We start from the raw sequence: 19,714 nt of genomic DNA on the forward strand, positions 1-19,714 counted from the left end.
AAAAGATAGGCAGTGTTTACAAAAATTCAAAAGATATTACAAAAAGAGACAAAATACAGTATATTATTATTTTAATTTTTCTAGCACCATTTATTCCTTGACGCTTTTGTCACGATCCCGCCGCTGCCACCAGTGTGTCACAATCCCACCCGCTGACACCAATATGACACACGGCTATCACAGGCGCAGGGGGCTTATCTTAGTTATCCCACTGCTAGCACCATGTGACAATTGCCCTAATAATTTATCGCAGGGGGGTTACTTTGGATGTCCCCACCACTGCTAACAATCTTCCACGAACTGTGGGGATTTATGGATATCCCACTTTTCAGTTCCACTTTGGAACGCACAGCTCTCTGGCGCCCCCCTTACCCTCAGGTCAGTCAGGGAACTACACCTAGGATAATTAGTCGCCGGACGGGATGCTTGTTGTGCACGGGCGATTAGACTGCTGCAGTGAGGGAATTATTAATGCTTTGGCCGCAGCCACCCAATCAGCATATAAAACCCTTCCTTCGCTGCCAGCTAGCCCAACCAACCAAGACACACCACGCCGCCACCAGCTCCAGATTTCTCTGCTTAAGTTATAGACTCAATAGAGGGGTTCAAAGCCAACCCAATCAGTAGCGTAATTATCTTAAAGGCATGTGCACGTTCATTCTTAGAGCATGAAGACAGACTAATAAATTTTATAATTTATTCCCAAAAAAGGTGGGCAGTGATTACACAGATAAAAGATGTTACAATGTTGAGACATTAGATATGTACAATGCAAATATAAAATTAAAGGGATTAACAGCAGAAATTAAACTTACAGTTGCTTAGATGGTCTGTAGGCTAGCCATGTGGAGGGGGAGGGGCAGCAGCCACACGTCGCCTGCATCTGGGGGGTCCTTTTGGCATCAAAACCTCCAGCTCGTCTGGCTGATTTCAGAGCGGGAGTACCTTATAGGTTTGGATTTGTGACATCATAATAGGGGCCGTCTGGGGTTGGTCCTTCCCCCTTCTCTAAGCTACAATTCTGGCTACAAAACTTATAATGACTATATCCTGCAGAGAGTACCTCATATAAACACGCACATGGTATCGTTCTTTTTAGTTTTGTCGAATACAATAATTCAAAACCAAACATGCAGTAGTTATGACACACCGTTTAGAAGGAATCCATTTCTCAGTTTCTGGGGGTGCCAGAACTGTGAAAATTATGGGCCAGCACGCTGGTTTCGTGCATTTTGCAGAAATGTAATTTTCACCTCTGCCGCATATGGTTTTCGCGCTATGGCTTCTTTTAATATTTCCCCTACGTGAGTTAGCCGCATGGCCAGGACAAAGATGTCCTTTTCTGGCTAGGGGGGGAAGGAAGAAGAATCCTCACTGAAGTCTCAGATTTCACGGAGCTGCAAGCAGAGAGACAATGGTGTGTGTGTGTGGAAGGGCTGTGGGGGAAAGAGGAAAGGGGTCACCTCTGCAGCGTGTGGCAATCAGAAATCTAATCTGTAGTGTAACAATGGGAGATTCTGGAATGTTCCAGCGACGTCATATCTTACTTATTACAGCTTTACATGTGAAAAAGGGGTAAATATAGACAAGTACAATAAACATGAGAAATACAAGACAATCCGAGGAGACAGTATGGAGGGTTGGGGGAATGCGAAGAGATGGGTTGGGATTTTGGTGGGAGCTCAAGGAGACGGTATGGAGGGTTGGGGGGAAGTGTAGGGAGACAGTATGGAGGGTGCGAGGAGGGTTGGGACGAGTGTTAGAAGACGGTATGGAGGGTTGGGGGGTTGTGCGAGGAGACGGTATGGAGGGTTGGGGTTTATGCGAGGAGACGGTATGGAGGATTGGGGGTTATGCAAGAAGATGGTATGGAGGATTGGGGGTTGTGCGAGGGGACGGTATGGAGGATTGGGGGTTGTGCGAGGGGACGGTATGGAGGATTGGGGGTTGTGCGAAGGGACGGTATGGAGGATTGGGGGTTGTGCGAGGGGACGGTATGGAGGATTGGGGGTTGTGCGAGGGGACGGTATGGAGGATTGGGGGTTGTGCGAGGGGACGGTATGGAGGATTGGGGCTTGTGCGAGGGGACGGTATGGAGGATTGGGGCTTGTGCGAGGGGACGGTATGGAGGATTGGGGCTTGTGCGAGGGGACGGTATGGAGGATTGGGGCTTGTGCGAGGGGACGGTATGGAGGATTGGGGCTTGTGCGAGGGGACGGTATGGAGGATTGGGGCTTGTGCGAGGGGACGGTATGGAGGATTGGGGCTTGTGCGAGGGGACGGTATGGAGGATTGGGGCTTGTGCGAGGGGACGGTATGGAGGATTGGGGCTTGTGCGAGGGGACGGTATGGAGGATTGGGGCTTGTGCGAGGGGACGGTATGGAGGATTGGGGCTTGTGCGAGGGGACGGTATGGAGGATTGGGGCTTGTGCGAGGGGACGGTATGGAGGATTGGGGCTTGTGCGAGGGGACGGTATGGAGGATTGGGGCTTGTGCGAGGGGACGGTATGGAGGATTGGGGCTTGTGCGAGGGGACGGTATGGAGGATTGGGGCTTGTGCGAGGGGACGGTATGGAGGATTGGGGCTTGTGCGAGGGGACGGTATGGAGGATTGGGGCTTGTGCGAGGGGACGGTATGGAGGATTGGGGCTTGTGCGAGGGGACGGTATGGAGGATTGGGGCTTGTGCGAGGGGACGGTATGGAGGATTGGGGGTTGTGCGAGGGGACGGTATGGAGGATTGGGGGTTGTGCGAGGAGACGGTACGGAGGGGTGGGGAGTGCGAGGAGACAGTATGGATGGTTAGGGAGGGGAGTGCAAGGAGACAGTATGGAGGGTTGGGGAGGGGAGTGCGAGGAGACAGTAGGGAGGTTTGGGGGCGTGCAAGGAGATTGTATGGAGGGTTAAGAGGGTGAGGGCATGGAGATGGTATGGAGGGTTAAGAGCGTGAGTGCGAGGAGATGGTATCGAGAGATGGGGAGGGAGTGCGAGGAGACAGTATGGAGGGTTGGGGGGAGAGTGGGGAGACAGTATAGAGGGTTAGTTGGAGGGGGAGTGCGAGGAGACAGTATCGAGGGTTAGGGTGGAGTGCGAGGAGACAGTATGGAGAATTGGGGAGTTGTGCGAGGAGATGGTGTGGAGGGTTAAGAGAGTGAGTGTGAGTACACGGTATAGAGGGTTAAGGGGGGAGTGCGAGGAGATGGTATGGAGGATTGAGGGGAGTGCTAGGAGACAGTATGGAGGGTTGGGGGGAGAGCGAGGAGACAGTATGGAGGGGGAGGGCGGGGAGACAGTATAGAGGGTTAGTTGGGGGAGTGCGGGGAGACTGTATAGAGGGTTAGTTGGGGGAGTGTGGGGAGACTGTACAGAGGGTTAGTTGGGGGAGTGCATTGAGACAGTGTAGAGGGTTAGGGGGAGTGCGAGGAGACAGTATGGAGGGTTGGGGGGAGGGTGAGTAGACAGTATGAAGGGTTAGGGGGAGTGCAAGGAGACAGTATGAAGGGTTATGGGGAAGTGGTGATGGGACAGTATAGAGGGTTAGGGAGGAGTGTGAGGGGACAGTATAGAGGGCTAGTTGGAGGGGGAGTGCAGGGAGACAGTATAGAGGGTAAGTTGGAGAGGGAGTGCAGGAAGACAGTATAGTGGGTTAGGGGTAGGGAGGGGGAGTCTGAGGAGACAGTATCGAGGGTTGGGGGAGTGCAAGGAGACAGTATGGATGGTTAGGGAGGGAAGTGTGAGGAGACAGAATAGAGGGTTGGGGGAGTGCAAGGAGACAGTATAGAGGTTTGGGGGAGTGCAAGGAGATAGTATGGAGGGTTAGGGGGCGTGCAAGGAGATGGTATGAAGGGTTAAGAGGGTGAGTGCGAGGAGAAGGTATGGAGGGATAGGGGAGGAAGTGCGAGGAGATGGTATGGAGGGTTAGTTGGAGGGGGAATGCGAGGAGACAGTATCGAGGGTTAGGGGGAGAGTGCGAGGATATGGTATGGAGGAGTGGGGGGTGAGAGATGGTTTGGAGGGTTGGGGGAATGGTAGGAGACGGTATGGAGGGTTGGGGCAGTGCTAGGAGACGGTATGAAGGGTTGGGGGTGTGCTAGGAGACGGTATGGAGGGTTGGAGGAGTGCTAGGAGATGGTATGGAGGATTGGGGGGAGTGCTAGGAGAAGGTATGGAGGATTGGGGGAGTGCGAGGAGACAGTATGAAGGGTTGGGGGAGAGTGAGGAGACAGTATGGGGGAGTGCGAGGAGACAGTATGGAGGGTTAGGGGAGGAAGTGCGAGGAGACAGTATGGAGGGTTAGGGGAGGAAGTGCGAGGAGACAGTATGGAGTGTTAGGGAAGAAAGTGCGAGCAGACAGTATAGAGGGATAGAGGTGTATGTGAGGAGACAGTATGGAGGGATAGGGGGGAGTGCAGGGCGACCAGTAGAGAGGGTTAGTTGGAGGGGGGTGTGGGTAGACTGTATAGAAGGTTAGTTGGGGGATTGCGGGGAGACTGTATAGAGGTTAATTGGTGGGAGTGCATTGAGACAGTATAGAGGATTAGGGGGAGTGCGAGGAGACAGTATGGAGGGTTGGGGGGAGGGCGAGTAGACAGTATGAAGGGTTGGGGGGAGTGCAAGGAGACAGTATGAAGGGTTATGGGGGAGTGGTGATGGGACAGTAGGGAGGAGTGTGAGGGGACAGTATGGTGTGGAGGAAGGGAATGTTAGGGACCAGTGTGAGGGGAACAATAGTATGGTCAAATAAGGGGACAGTATGGAGGGGATGGATGGAATGTTAGGGAACAGTATGGGGGAGTGTGAGAACAGTGTGGAGGGAACAATTTGAGGGACGGAGTGTGAAGGGATAGTATTCGGGGGAGTGTGAGATGAAATGGGTGAGTGAGGTGACAGTGTGGGGACATTATTATGGAATAGCATGAGGGACAGTATGAAAGGAGAGGGAGTTGTAAGGGGACTGTATTAGGGGAAAGTGTGAGGAGACAGTATGGAGGTGAGGGAAAGTGAGGACAGTATTAGGGACAGTGTGGAGAGGATGGAGCATGAGGTGACAGAATGGAGAGCAGTGAGGGGACAGTATGGAGGGTTCAATATGGGGAGTATGATGAGACAGTATGGAGAAAAGAAAGGGTGTGTGAGGGGAACAGTATGGAGGTGAAGGGACAGTAGTATGGGGGAATGATGGAAAAATATGGGGGAGAGTATTGGGGAGGGGAGGAAGCAGTGTGAGGGGTTAGTAAGCAGAGGAGGAAACAGTGTAAGGAGTCATGGAGGGGAGGTGGAAGTAGGAGGGGACAGTGGAGTGGAGAGGGAATGTGAGGAGACAGTATGGAGGGGAGGGGGAATGTGAGAAGACAGTATGGAGGGGAGGGGAATGTGAGAAGACAGTATGGAGGGGAGGGGGAATGTGAGGAGACAGTACGGAGGGGAGGGGGAATGTGAGGAGACAGTATAGAGATGACAGTATGGATGAGGAGGGATTGTGAGTTGACAGTATGGATGAGTGTGTGAGGGGTCATTATTGAAGGAACGGGAGGGGGAATGTGAAATTATAGTATGGGGAGGGGGATTATGAAGGGACATTATGGAGATATGGGTGGAGTGTGAAGGGACAATATTGAGGTAATTAAGGAGTGGTGAGGGGTCTTTATGATGGGGAGGGATGGAGTGAGGTGACAGTATAGAGGGTACAATGAGGGAGGGCGGAGTGTGAGGGTACAGTATGGAGGGGGGAGAGTGAGGAGACAGTATGGAGGGGAGGAAGTGAGTGTGCAAAGAAAGTATGGAGGGGAGGAAGGGATTGTGAGGACAGTAGTATGGGGGATTGAGGTAAAAATATTGGAGGACAGTATAGAGGGGAGGAAGGGAATGAGGGACAGTATGGAGAGATGGGGGAATGTGAGGAAACAGTATGGAGGAGTTAGGAGCTTGAGGGGACAGTATCTTGAGGGGACAGAATGGGGAGGGGTGTGTGCATGGGAGGGGATAGTATGAAGGGAAGGGCAATGGTATAGTATGGGAAAGCATGAGGAGACAATATGGAGGGGAGGGCAGGGCTGTGGAGTCGGTAAGCCAAACCTCCGACTCCAACTCCTCAATTTCCATGACACCGACTCCTACTCCAACTCCATCAAAATGGGCTCCGACTCCAGGGCTGTGGAGTCGGTCAGCCAATCCTCCGACTCCTCATTTCCATGACACCGACTCCACCAAAATGGACTCCGACTCCACAGCCATGGGGGAGGGAGTGTAAGGGGAGGGTGGAGTGGTAGGTGACTATTAGGGGACAGTGTGAGGGTGTCACAAATTTTATTATATTATATGAGGTCATGTGATATATACCCACACGACTTTTGTTTCCGGTTAGGAACTTGCAACTGTTTGGCACCCCACTTACCCTCAGGTCAGTCAGGGAACTGCAACTAGGATAAGTAGTCGCTGGAGAGGCTGTCTTTTCACGTACTGGCTATTGGGCACTCTCCAGTGAGGGCGCTATGTATATCCACCCGCTCCAGGCAGGGAACATAAGCCTCCGATCCATCACTGCCAGGGTTTCCCAATACCACTAGGACGCTGTGCTGCCACCAGTTCCTTGTTTGATACTAAAAGCCTCCTCGATCGGGTCAGGAACCAACCCACACATAGCGTGATTTGGCGCGGAGTGCGTGTCGATTCGTTCATAGAGCAAGAAGAACGAAACTAGTTAATTTATAAGTTTACTCCAGAAAATATCGGCAGTGTTTACAAAAAATACAAAAGATATTACAAAGGAGACAAAATACAGTATGTACAGACAGTTATAAAATAAAAGGGATTAAATTAAGAAACTTACTCTCTGTCACTGGTATGATGTGTCGATAAAAGGGAGGGGAGTTCCCAAAGGCAAAGATTCAGTCCACAGCATGGATGTTAGCTGTCTTCCCTAGGTCTGAACACCCTCAAAAATGGCTGTTTCTGCTTTATAGTTGGCCCATAAACTTAGGGACTCCTCCCTTGCTGACCTCACTTGGTGGGCTGTTTTAGAGAAGGTATGCCCCTTTTGAAAAGTTATTAAAAACTTTTACTTGCCATATCGCTGGCTGGGGGCTAACAGAGTGACGACAGGGGCATTATATTTTCTCTTACGAAATTATCTTTGAGACCAAATATGCCATGTCTGTGGGCTACTGGGGCGCAGAAACTATTTCTCCGGTTTCTGAGGACCCTGGAAGCCGCAAAACGCTGCCGTGCGTAGCTTTAACTATACTGATTCTGGAAATATTTTTCCTTTCTCTTGGATTATTGTGTGTTATTAAATTTGACCTAGCATAGACAAAGGAAATATTCATCTTGGAGGCAGAAACCGCAATAGAATGGTCTAGGTTATAAAAGTGACCAACTGCTAGAGGGAGGGGGAGTTGGACAGAATTTCACAGAGGCAGAAGTAGTGACTTGCAGCTGCGTGGATGCATTGTGATGCTCAGTGTTACACTGCACAAACCAAATGGGGGTGGGGCAGCAGAAGCTCTGTAGGGGTACCTAAGACATTAGGAAATAACTCATATTTTCCTGACAGAGGGGTCAATGTGGAGTGAGGGTACAGTATGGAGGGGACTGTGAAAGGAAAATGTTGGAGGGGCGTGTCAGGAGTCTGCATGAGGGAGGTGGAAAGTATGAAGGGGGAGTGTGAGCGGTAATATAGGGAATTAGGAGCGTGGGGGGAGTGAGTGAACAATATGGGGAGTTAGGAGTGTGAGGGACCGTATGGAAGCGAGTATGGGAGCACAATATGGGGTAGGGAGTTTGGGGAAAGTATAGAGGGAAGGGAGTGTGAGGTGTCTGTATTGGGAGTGGTGAGTGTTAGGGGTAAGTATGAAAGGGAGTGAGGGGACAGTATAAGAGGTAGTGTGAAAGGAAAAGGATGGTGGAGGGGAGTGTGAGGGAACAGTATGGGAGAGATGGAGCAGTATTAAGGGGGAACATGAAGTGACATTGTGGGGAAAGGAAAGTGAGGGAACAGTATGGAGAGGTGGATTGAAGGGACAGTATGAATGGCAAGGAGTGGGAGGGGACTGAATGGGGAGAGGGAGTGAGGTAACAGTACAGAGGGGAGGGAGGAATGGTACTGAGGCGAGGTGGTACTGTGAGAGGACAGTATGTATGGAGTGTGAGGTGACATTGTGGAAAAGAGGGGGAGTGTAAGGGAACAGTATGGAGTGGAGGGAGGGTGAGTGGGGAACAGTATTAGGGGAGAGTATGAGGTGTCAGTATGTAGGTGAGGAAGGGACAGAGGAGATTTTGATAGGGACTGTGAGGCGACAGTATAGAGGGGAGTGTGAGGCGACGATGTCAAGGGATTTACTTGTCTATCCCACTCTCCGTTCCGGTTCCTAACTTGCAGCTCTCTGGCGCCCCCCCTTACCCTTAGGTCAGTCAGGGAACTACACCTAGGATAAGTAGTCGCCAGAAAGGATGCCTTGCTATGTACTGGCTATTGGGCACTCTGCAGTGAGGGCGGTATGTATATCCCTAGTCTCAGGCAGGAATTACACACATAAACCTCCGTTACGTCACTGACAGGGTCTCCCAAATCCCCTAGAACACTTTGCTGCCACCAGCTCCTCATTTGACATTAAAACTAATATCGGGTCAGGAGCTCACCCGCACGATAGCGTAGTTTTTTTTTTTTTTTTTAAATCAGATACATTTTTATTGTATAATAAAATACAAAACAAAGTACATACTCAATCTGTCAAAAATAGACAAGTTATAAATTTTACAATATATTCCCCAACCCTTCCCTCTTTAAAGCACACATACCACTATTAAACAAAAATACACAATAATGCAGCATAGATCCTCTAAGATCAACACCTCTCCGTCCAGGGATTCCATATTGTTTCAAAAGTACTAGCCTTTTTTCTTTTAACATAAATACTCTTTTTCTAGACCTACAATATAGTCAGACTGTCTATAAAATTCCAGCAACGTCGGTGGCTCTTCACTTATCCAACATCTGGCAATCCGTTTTCTCGCAATATACAATAATCTGGCTATTGGCAGTTTGACAATTCACTACCCTGATTTCTTCTACATATCCCAAGATACATATCACAGGGTCCCTCTTAATTCTACAGTTATATACCCTTCCAATTGCGGCTGTCACTTCTACCCAAGATGTATTTAGTTTTAGACATCGCCATAGCATATGTATGATCCCAGCCCCCTCAGTCCGACATCTCTGGCATTCGAGGTCTGTCTCAATCCGGCCTTGTACAACCTATCTGCAGTCTTATACGTTCTATGACGCACATATAACAGAGCGTCTGGCCAGTTCACTCAGTGACAACTTAGGTATATATTCCATTATTACTTCCCATTTATCCTCCACAAGCTCTCCTACCTCTTTCTCTCATTTCTCCTTTGCGTTAATTGTATATCTTTGCAGGAAGGCAAACAGTAGGTCCCTATAGATATCTGACACGTCGTCTCTCGTCCCCCCTTTTGCACAAATGTAATTTACCAGAATATCCGCCTGTACCCTCATATTAACAGTTTTACTCTGAGTCCTGTAAGCGTGATGAAACTGCCTATACTGAAACCTACAGACCCCCGGCAGCCCATAGATTTCCTGCAGCTTCTCAAAGGATAACGGCTCCTGCCCGTCCTGTACCTGGCCAATGTAACATATTCTCAGACCCTTCCAAATTTTAAAGTCCCCCATTTTAACAAACTCTGGTAGATTATAATTTTGCCATATTGGAGAGAAGTCAGTTAAATATCCCCCCCCCCCCCCCCCCCAATCGTCTTAATTTCTTCCCACACCCTATGAATTAGTAAAAAAAAGTGGGGTAAACTAATCCAAACTTCCTATAGCAACCCGCTTCCAAACCCTGAACCAATGGACTCCTATTGAACCAAATCCCTTTGCATTGAGCCCATATCAGCAATTTCCCTCCAGCCCCTCATATGTTGACCCTGGGCAGCTAAATAATAAATCCAAGGGTTTGGAAGTGCCAAACCACCTTCATCTTTAGGTCTCTGCAGAATCCCTAGCCAAAGTCTTGCTTGCTTTTTCCCCCAAACCAGGTCTCTGAAGATAGAGCTAACAGTACGGAACCACCTTTTGGGTATCCAGACAGGGGCATTATGTAGCACATATAATAGCTGGGGCATCAAAATCATCTTAATCAAATTAATTCTCCCCACCACTGAGATGTGCAATCTACCCCATGTCCCGATTTTATTTCTAAACTTTCCCAACAGCAGAGTCAGATTAAGGTCAATATAACTAGAGAGCGGGAGTGACACCTGAACACCCAAATATTTAAATTGCAGAACCACCGCCAGTTTTGTTCCCTCTCCCCTTAACGTGAGCTCATCCTTCCCGTTGTCAACCTCCATAATATTGGATTTCTCCCAATTAATGACTAGGCCCGACACCCTCCCGAATACTTTAAGGATGTTCATCACACTCGCCAATGATTCTCCAGAATCTTTCAAGAAGAGCAGTACATCATCTGCATACAGAGCTATTTTCTCTTCTATCCTCCCATATTTAAATCCCGACTGAGGCTGCACTCCTGATTGTCTGCGCCAAGGGCTCCACAGCCAATGCAAAAAGTAGCGGGGACAGCAGACACCCCTGTCTAGTCCCTCTGTGAAGGCTAAAACTGTCAATTGCCCATTAACGTTAATCTTAGCAGTTGGGGATGTATATAACTGTACCCATGAAAAAAAGGTTGGCCCAAATCCTAAACTCCTTAACACTTCCCAGAGATATCCCCATTCAATACTATCAAACGCTTTACGGGCATCTAGTGACACCACTATCCTACGACCCCCATTGGCCACCGGCAGCTGCAAGTTCAAAAATAGTCTAGGTAGATTAATCGCTGTGGACTTATTTGGCATGAAGCCAGATTGGTCAGGATGAACAAGGTCCTGAACCACACTCGTTAATCGGTTAGCCAGGACCTTAGCAAGAATCTTAACATCCGCCGTCAGCAACGAGATGGGCCTATAGAATTCAGCAAATTCCGGATCCTTACCCTCCTTCGGAATAACCACATCAGCAACTCCCCTTCCTTAAGTGCCTCCTCAAAGACTGCCTTTAATTGGGTCATTGTCACCCCCTTTAATTGCTTATAGACTTCTCCCGGAAGACTATCCGCCCCAGGGGCCCTATTGTTCGTCATCGACATGACAGCAGATTCAATCTCCTCTTCCGTTATGGGCTCTTCCAACCTAAGCCTGTCACTATCTTTAATATTAGGGAGCCTCGCCCTCCTAAGAAAATCTCTAATGTCCCCAATAGAGGCCTCCAATCCAGATGTATACAACTTTTTATAGAACTTCCCAAATTCTCCCAAGATGTCCCCTGTGGTTTCCAACAGTACCCCATCATCCGTCTTTAATTTGTATATATACAGTGCCTACAAGTAGTATTCAACCCCCTGCAGATTTAGCAGGTTTACACATTCGGAATTAACTTGGCATTGTGACATTTGGACTGTAGATCAGCCTGGGTGTGTGAAATGCACTGCAGCAAAAAAGAATGTTATTTCTTTGTTTAATTTTTTTTTTAAATTGTGAAAAGTTTATTCAGAGGATCATTTATTATTCAACCCCTCAAACCACCAGAATTCTGTTTGGTTCCCCTAAAGTATTAAGAAGTATTTCAGGCACAAAGAACAATGAGCTTCACATGTTTGGATTAATTATCTCTTTTTCCAGCCTTTTCTATTTAAGACCCTCCCCAAACTTGTGAACAGCACTCATACATGGTCAACATGGGAAAGACAAAGGAGCATTCCAAGGCCATCAGAGACAAGATCGTGGAGGGTCACAAGTCTGGCAAGGGGTACAAAACCCTTTCCAAGGAGTTGGGCCTACCTGTCTCCACTGTTGGGAGCATCATCCGGAAGTGGAAGGCTTATGGAACTACTGTTAGCCTTCCACGGCCTGGACAGCCTTTGAAAGTTTCCTCCCGTGCCGAGGCCAGGCTTGTCCGAAGAGTCAAGGCTATCCCAAGGACAACAAGGAAGGAGCTTCGGGAAGATCTCATGGCAGTGGGGACATTGGTTTCAGTCAATACCATAAGTAACGTACTCCACCGCAATGGTCTCCGTTCCAGACGAGCCCGTAAGGTACCTTTACTTTCAAAGCGTCATGTCAAGGCTCGTCTACAGTTTGCTCATGATCACTTGGAAGACTCTGAGACAGACTGGTTCAAGGTTCTCTGGTCTGATGAGACCAAGATCGAGATCTTTGGTGCCAACCACACACGTGACGTTTGGAGACTGGATGGCACTGCATACGACCCCAAGAATACCATCCCTACAGTCAAGCATGGTGGTGGCAGCATCATGCTGTGGGGCTGTTTCTCAGCCAAGGGGCCTGGCCATCTGGTCCGCATCCATGGGAAGATGGATAGCACGGCCTACCTGGAGATTTTGGCCAAGAACCTCCGCTCCTCCATCAAGGATCTTAAGATGGGTCGTCATTTCATCTTTCAACAAGACAACGACCCAAAGCACACAGCCAAGAAAACCAAGGCCTGGTTCAAGAGGCAAAAAATCAAGGTGTTGGAGTGGCCTAGTCAGTCTCCTGACCTTAACCCAATTGAAAACTTGTGGACGGAGCTCAAGATTAAAGTCCACATGAGACACCCAAAGAACCTAGATAACTTAGAGAAGATCTGCATGGAGGAGTGGGCCAAGATAACTCCAGAGACCTGTGCCGGCCTGATCAGGTCTTATAAAAGACGATTATTAGCTGTAATTGCAAACAAGGGTTATTCCACAAAATATTAAACCTAGGGGTTGAATAATAATTGACCCACACTTGTATGTTTAAAATTTATTAAAATTTAACTGAGCAACATAACTTTTTGGTTTGTAAGATTTATGCATCTGTTAATAAATCCTGCTCTTGTGTGAAGTTTGAAGGCTCTAACTTATTTGCATCTTATCAAACCTGCTAAATCTGCAGGGGGTTGAATACTACTTGTAGGCACTGTATATATGAAGAATCCCTCTGTGCCGCCGACACCACCGAGCGTAAATGACCCACTCTTTCTCCTTCCTCATAAAATTGTGTTTTCTGAAAAGCTCTCCTTCTCTCTGCTTTCGCTAGATATAGCTTAACTGCTTCCTGGGTCCCCCTAAGCCTTCTCTGATTTTCTGCCGATGGATCCGCAACCATATCTATTTCTGCCCTCTCCAATGACTCCACAATCGCCGTATCATTTAATCTAGTCTTAGATTTACACTTAGATATTTCTCGAAAAAGAGGCCCCTCAGAAAAGCTTTCATGGCGTCCCAAGCTACCTGTTTACTAGCACTGCCTTCATTAAGTTGCCAGTATTCTTTCATCTCCCTCTCTGATATCCATATTTATATGCTCAGGCCATAAGGGGTGCATCCTCCACCCACCCCCTCGCCCAATCCTCCCTTCTGTCTTTTTAATAGATAATTCAATGGGTTTATGATCTTAAATTACCCTTGGGAGATATTCCATCCCACAGACCGTCCGTGTCATTTACTCATTGCCCAGTGCTATATCTATCCTTGACAGAGACCCATGAGTCGCAGAGTAACAGGAGTAGCATACTTCATTTTGGTTCCTCACTCTCCAGAGATCCATCATCCCTAATTCTTTAATAAAAGTACCAAATGACGACAGTTTCTTTACCCCTTTATCCATTCCCTTTTTATGTCTGTCCCACCCTTCATCTATTACATTATTAAAATCTCCAATAAGTAGTAGTGGTAATCACATTCCCCTCTTAAATAGGTCAAATATTTCTTGGATCTTAGTCCTCGAGAATGGGGGCGGTATATACACAGCCGCCACACACCGGCTGCCCATAAATTCGACAAATTAAAAAAACACTGCCCCTCACTATCCACATGACTCTCCATTTCTTCAAATGGCGTAGACCTCCCTATGAGTAGAGAAACCCCCCTAACGTATGAATATGTGGAGTGATACGCCTTCCCAATCCACCTCCTCTGTAATATCTCAACCTTTTCCCTCAATAAATGCGTCTCCTGAAGGCATATCCCATCCGGATCCCTCTTTTTAATATATTCCAGAATTGCCGCCCTTCGTGTCCCTTCAGACAGTCCTCTTATATACCAACTGAGTACTTTAATCCTATCCCCCATCATATATACTCAAGTGCATAACTCCCCGACCCCATGAAATAGACCGCTGCTTCAAGTGCTTTTTAAAACTTGTTCTGAAGAAACAAACCTCCACCCTCCCCAACATTTAACGCTACAATAACCCATAGACATAACTTTGGCATAAATTTAACCTCTCCTGTTGTGAATTCGCTTTCTGGCCTCCCTCTTGTCATTACTGTAGTGGAGCTGGTCAAATTGACAGAGGGGGTTGCGAGTTCTCTTTCTGGGCTCCCTCTGGTGGTTACTGGAGGTAATGGAGCTGATCTCATTAACAGTGGCTTGCCACCTGATAATGAGGATGATTGGAGATCTAGGGTTTCAGATTTGGATTTAAGACAGCCGACTCCCTCTATCCCTGCTGATTTTCTTCCCGCCTCCTGAGGTCTTTGTTTCCAGCTCAGTCCCTGCATGTTCAGCTAAGTGTTCATTTGCTATTCTGTTTACTTTTGATCTGGTTTTGGCTATCTCGGTTTTGTGTGGGTAGACGAGCCAGCTCCGGCTGGGGCTGTGCTGAATCTCCGTCCATATGTTACTGCTTGTGCCAGTTTGTTTTTGTCCCTTATTAGATTGGCCTCTTTTTGCTCTGCTTTCAGAATATACCAGAGTGCTGATATAGTGGGCAAAGTCGTGCGACTTCAGTATTTTTTGCATCAGACGTGTTGGACATTTTGCAGGGTTTTTGCGTGATTGCAGTGTCTTTCCTTTCCTGTCTAGTCAGTGTGGGCCCCATCATTTGCTCAGTCTATTTTCCTGCCTGCGTTTGTGTTTTCATCTTGTCTCACCGACAATATATGTTTGGGGCTATCTATTCCTTTGGGGGTCTGCTCTGGGGCAGTTTAGATTTCCCCTTTCTTGCTTTAGGCTTAGTTAGCTCTCCGGCTGTGCCGAGGCGTCTAGGATCATCGTAGGCACGCTCCATGGCTACTGCTAGTTGTGTGGATAGGATCAGGGGTCTGCAATCCACTTAGTTTCTGTGGCTTAGCCTGGGCCTGCTATCCTCCTCGGTGACCCAATCATAACACCCTCCTCTCGGAGAGTGGGTAAACCTGATTACCCTATTAACGTTAACGATAGCGTAGTTTAGTTCAGAGGACATGGTGGTTCGTTCACAGAGCAAGGAAAACGAAACTAGTAAATTTTATATATTTACTCCAGAAAATTTAGGTGGTGTTTACAAAAGTACGAAAGATATTACAAAAGGAGATAGAATACAGTATATACAAAAATTACAAATAAAAGGATTAAGTCAAAAACTTACTACATCTCTCACTGGCATGATGTGTGGATGAGGGGTGGAGAATCTTCTGAAGGAAAAGTGGTATATAAGCACAGCCTCCTGCTAGCTGCTTCTCCAGGCAATTGACAACTTCCTCATGGAGCGGGTCGGCTTTATGCTTTTCCCTGCTAACCTCACGAGGCAGGCTGAGTTAGAGAATGCACACACCTTTCTTAAAAGTTATTAAAACTTCTACTTGCCATATCTCTGGCCGGGGAGCTCATAGTGACGCCAGGGGTACCATATGTTTGCTTACGAATTTCTCTTTTATTTAAGACCGAACACCATATGTCTATGTATGACTGGGAGGCATATGCCCTTTTTTCGGCTTCTGGTGGACGCACAAGTCGCAAAACGCTACTGGGAATAGCTTCAATTATACAGATTCTGGAAATATTGGTTCTGTCCCTATGACTATTCTGTGTTATTAAATTCGAGTTTGAATGAACAAAAAAACGTGCTTAAACAAAGCCGGATTTAACCGGCCAGGAGCTCACATTACACAAAGCTGGTTTAACTGCAGGGAGGGGCGAGTGGACATTCCATCAGGGAGAAAAAGGGGGCTGGTACAGCTGCAAGGGGGATGTTTGTGAGCTTTGCCTGCACATGGGGCTTTGTGTGTACACTGCACAAACTTAATGAGGGGGGGGAGCAGCATGAGCACTGGAAGTGTACATAGAATTTTAATGGCAAGGGAACCGTATGGAGGGGAGGGACTGAGGAGACAGTATGGAGGGGAGTGTGAAGGGACAATATGGGTGACGCAGTATGGAGGGGAGGGAGTGTCAGGAATCAGTATTGGGGAGGTGGGAGTGTTAGGGGACAGTATGGAAGAGGGAGTTAGGGGGACAGTAGAGCTGAGGGGACAGTATGGGGAGGAAGTGTAAGGAGACAGTGAAGGGATAGTGGAGTGTCATGGGACAGTATAGAGGGTAGGGAGAGGTGACAGTAAGGAGGGCGGAAGTGAAAGGAGACATTAGTGAGGGACAGAATGGAGGGGAGAATGAGGGAACAGTATTAAGGGTGAGTGTGAGATGACAGTATTATGAGGTGACCCATATGGATGGGTCTATATGGGGAAGGAGTGTGAGGGGACAGTATGGAGTGAGGAAGTGTAAGGAGACAATGAGGGGATGGGGGAGTGTAATGAGACAGTATGGAGGGGAGGGGGCGTGAAGACAGTTTGGGGGGAGGTGTGAGGGGACAGTATGGATGGCAGAGGGTCAATGAGGGCACGGTATAGGAAAGGGAGTGAAGGGACAGTAGAATTGTGGGGGGAGTTGTAGAGTGAGGTGACAATATGGAAGGGGGTGTGAGGTGACAGTATGGTGGGAAGGCAGAAAGTGAGGGAACAGTATTACGGGTGAGTGTTAGGTGGCGTTAGGGGACAGTTTGAAGAGGTCACTAAGTGTAAGGAGACATTATGGAGGGGATAGGGAATGTCATGGGACAGTATGGAGGGGAGGGAGGCGACAGTATGGGGGAGGTGTGAAGGGACGGTATAGAGGTCAGCATATGGGGGAGGTGGGAGTGTGAGGTGACATGGAGGGAAGTGTGAGGGAACAGTATGGAGGCGAGGGTGGAGTGTGAGGGGACATGGAGGGGATAGTATGGAGGTGTCAGGAAAATAGGAAATCATTTTCCATGGTTTCCACCACACATACAGAGCCATCGTCTGCAGGTCCTTGGTATGTGAATGACATGCTCCAGCAACGATCCCCCTTGCAGCTTCCAACCACCTCTCTCTGCTCTGAGTCACTTTCCCTCCCCCCATTGGTTTGTAAAGGACACTGAGCTCACCCAACATTCCCCCTCCCTCTAGCTACTCCAGCTTGGTATAATGTGAGACTGTGGTATACCTGCAACACAAGGAGTAGTTTACAACCCTAACTGGTTAAAGGCAGTTCTTTAAGCACGTTTTCTTAGTTCATTCAAACTGTAATATAATAACGCAGATTAGGCATAGAGGCAGGAAGCTTATATATTTGGAATCTACATCCTTTGAGCTATTCACCACAGCGCTCTGCGACTTCCATGCTGAAATTGAGAAACGGGTATATGATTTCCCCATAGTACCTAGAGATACAATGTTTAGACTTAAATGAAAGCTAGTTTTGTCAGAAAAACTGTAACACACCTGCAGACGAGCTTTGAGCCTCGCAGCCGGAGTTATGGCTCTCAAAAGTTTGTTTGCACTCCCCTTTTGAAAGTTGCTTTCCATAGCTCCGCCCACCCAGTGAGGTCACCCAGGGAAAGGCTTAAGACGACTTGGGGGCTCGAGTAGGAAGTTGTCATTTGCCCGGGGTGCCAGCTAGGAAGTTGTGCTGATATACCATTTTCCCTTGGGGAAGGCGCCTCTCCCAACTTCTCCATATGGCGTGCCAGTGACTGAGATACGCAAGTTCGTTTCATATTTTAATCCATTTTTATTTTGTAACTGTCTGTATATTCTGTATCTTATTGTTTGTAACATCTTTTATATTTTTGTAAACACTGCCTAAATTTTCTGGAGTAAATCTATAAAAATGTACTAGTTTTGTTTTCCTTGCTTTATAACGTACTGCCAAGTCCTCTGTGCTAAATTTACGCTACCTAGTGGATTGGCTCCTGATCCGATATTGATTTTTATGTAGAACGTGGATCTGGTGGCAGCAAAGTGTTCTGGGGTATTTGGGAGATTTTGGCAGTGAAGGAACGCAGGTTTTATGTGTGTATTTCCTGCCTGAGACTGGAGATATAGATACTGCCCTCACTGCAGTGTGCCCAATAGCCAGTACACAGGAAGGCAGCCTTTCTGGCAAATACTTATCCTAGGTGTAGTTCCCTGACTGAGCTGAGAGTAAAGGGGGGGGCACCAGAGAGCTGCAAGTTCCAAACCGGAACTAGAAAGTAGGATATAATAAATCCCTGACAACTGGGGGCAACCACACCCCCAGTTCTTGACAGGTGGTTAGGGTGGAGTGTGAGGGAACAGTATGCAGGGAGGAAGTGTGAAGGGCAGTATTATGGGTAGTGAGGGAACAGTATGGGGAGGTAGAAGCATGAGGGGACTGTATGGAGTGTAGAACGCGTGATGGAAGTGTAGAACGCGTGATGGGACCGTATGAAGGGGGGAGTGCAAGGGTTTAGTATAAGAGGGAGGGGACAGTATGTGAGGTGATAGTATAGGAGAGAAGGATGTGTGAGGGGATAGTTTGATAATGAGTGGGAACAGTATTGGGGTGAAGGGCGGTGGGAGTTTGAGGTAGGATTGTGAGGCGATAGTATATCTTGTAGGAAGTGTGAGGGGACAACTTGAAAGTTTCACCTGAGAGGTGTAAGAAGCTTGTTGATGGTTCTAGTACGCAATTGATTGCAGATATTTATTCCAAAGGGGGCAACCAAATTTATCTTGGCAATTTTGGGGTTTTGTGCGAAATGGTGTTCAATTTGCCCTTTTCTCTCTTCTGGTGTTGTTCCAATACACGCAACGAAAATAAACATTTGTATACCAAAATGTGTAATTGTAATTATTTTTGGGGAGAAGTGCATGATTTTCTAATTTAAGGGGTGCCAACACTTTCAGCCATGACTGTATACAGAGTGGGAATTATGCAATCAGTCACTACCTATAACCACTGTACCTCCCACGATCCTAAGGTTATGTGGTGGTAGTGGAGTCTGCAGGTCAATAGTGCCCAGACTGAACATATCATGTGATCCCACTGCTCCCAGGGGCACGGATATCTGTACATTCAGCCAATACAGGTCTGGTCATGTTCTTCTCCATCACTGGAGACATCAGGGACAGTCCGGCTTGAAAATTCACCTGTGCTAACAGCTACCTGGGTCCTGCCAGCTGCACATTTGATGCTAGGTTATTAGGCAGCTATATATATTACCTCTAGGTACTTTGGCCGCCCTTATAAGCAGCACCAGATCCTCGGACTAGCCATATATATTAGCTCCAGGTATACTGCCGACCCATGTAGACAATGCCAGGTCCTCTGACCCCCTACTCATATAGACTGTACTAGGTCCTCAGGCTGCTCGCCCCTATATATTAGCTCCAGGTATGCCGCCAGGTCCTTTAGCCCCTCCACATATAGACGGTGCCAGGTCCTCAGGCCGCTTGCCCAAATACATTAGTTCCAGGTATGCCACCGGCCCCTATAGACACCCCCAGGTTCTCTGACTGCCCCTGTATACATTTAGGGGATACTGCCATATTCCAGTGAGGGCACAATCGCATCCAATATCAGTTGCAGGTCGGGCACAGAGAAGACACAGG

Source organism: Dendrobates tinctorius, unplaced genomic scaffold (assembly GCF_039654945.1).
Source record: "Dendrobates tinctorius isolate UK_male_01 unplaced genomic scaffold, ASM3965494v1 ptg000189l, whole genome shotgun sequence".
NCBI classification, from domain to species: Eukaryota; Metazoa; Chordata; class Amphibia; order Anura; family Dendrobatidae; genus Dendrobates; species Dendrobates tinctorius.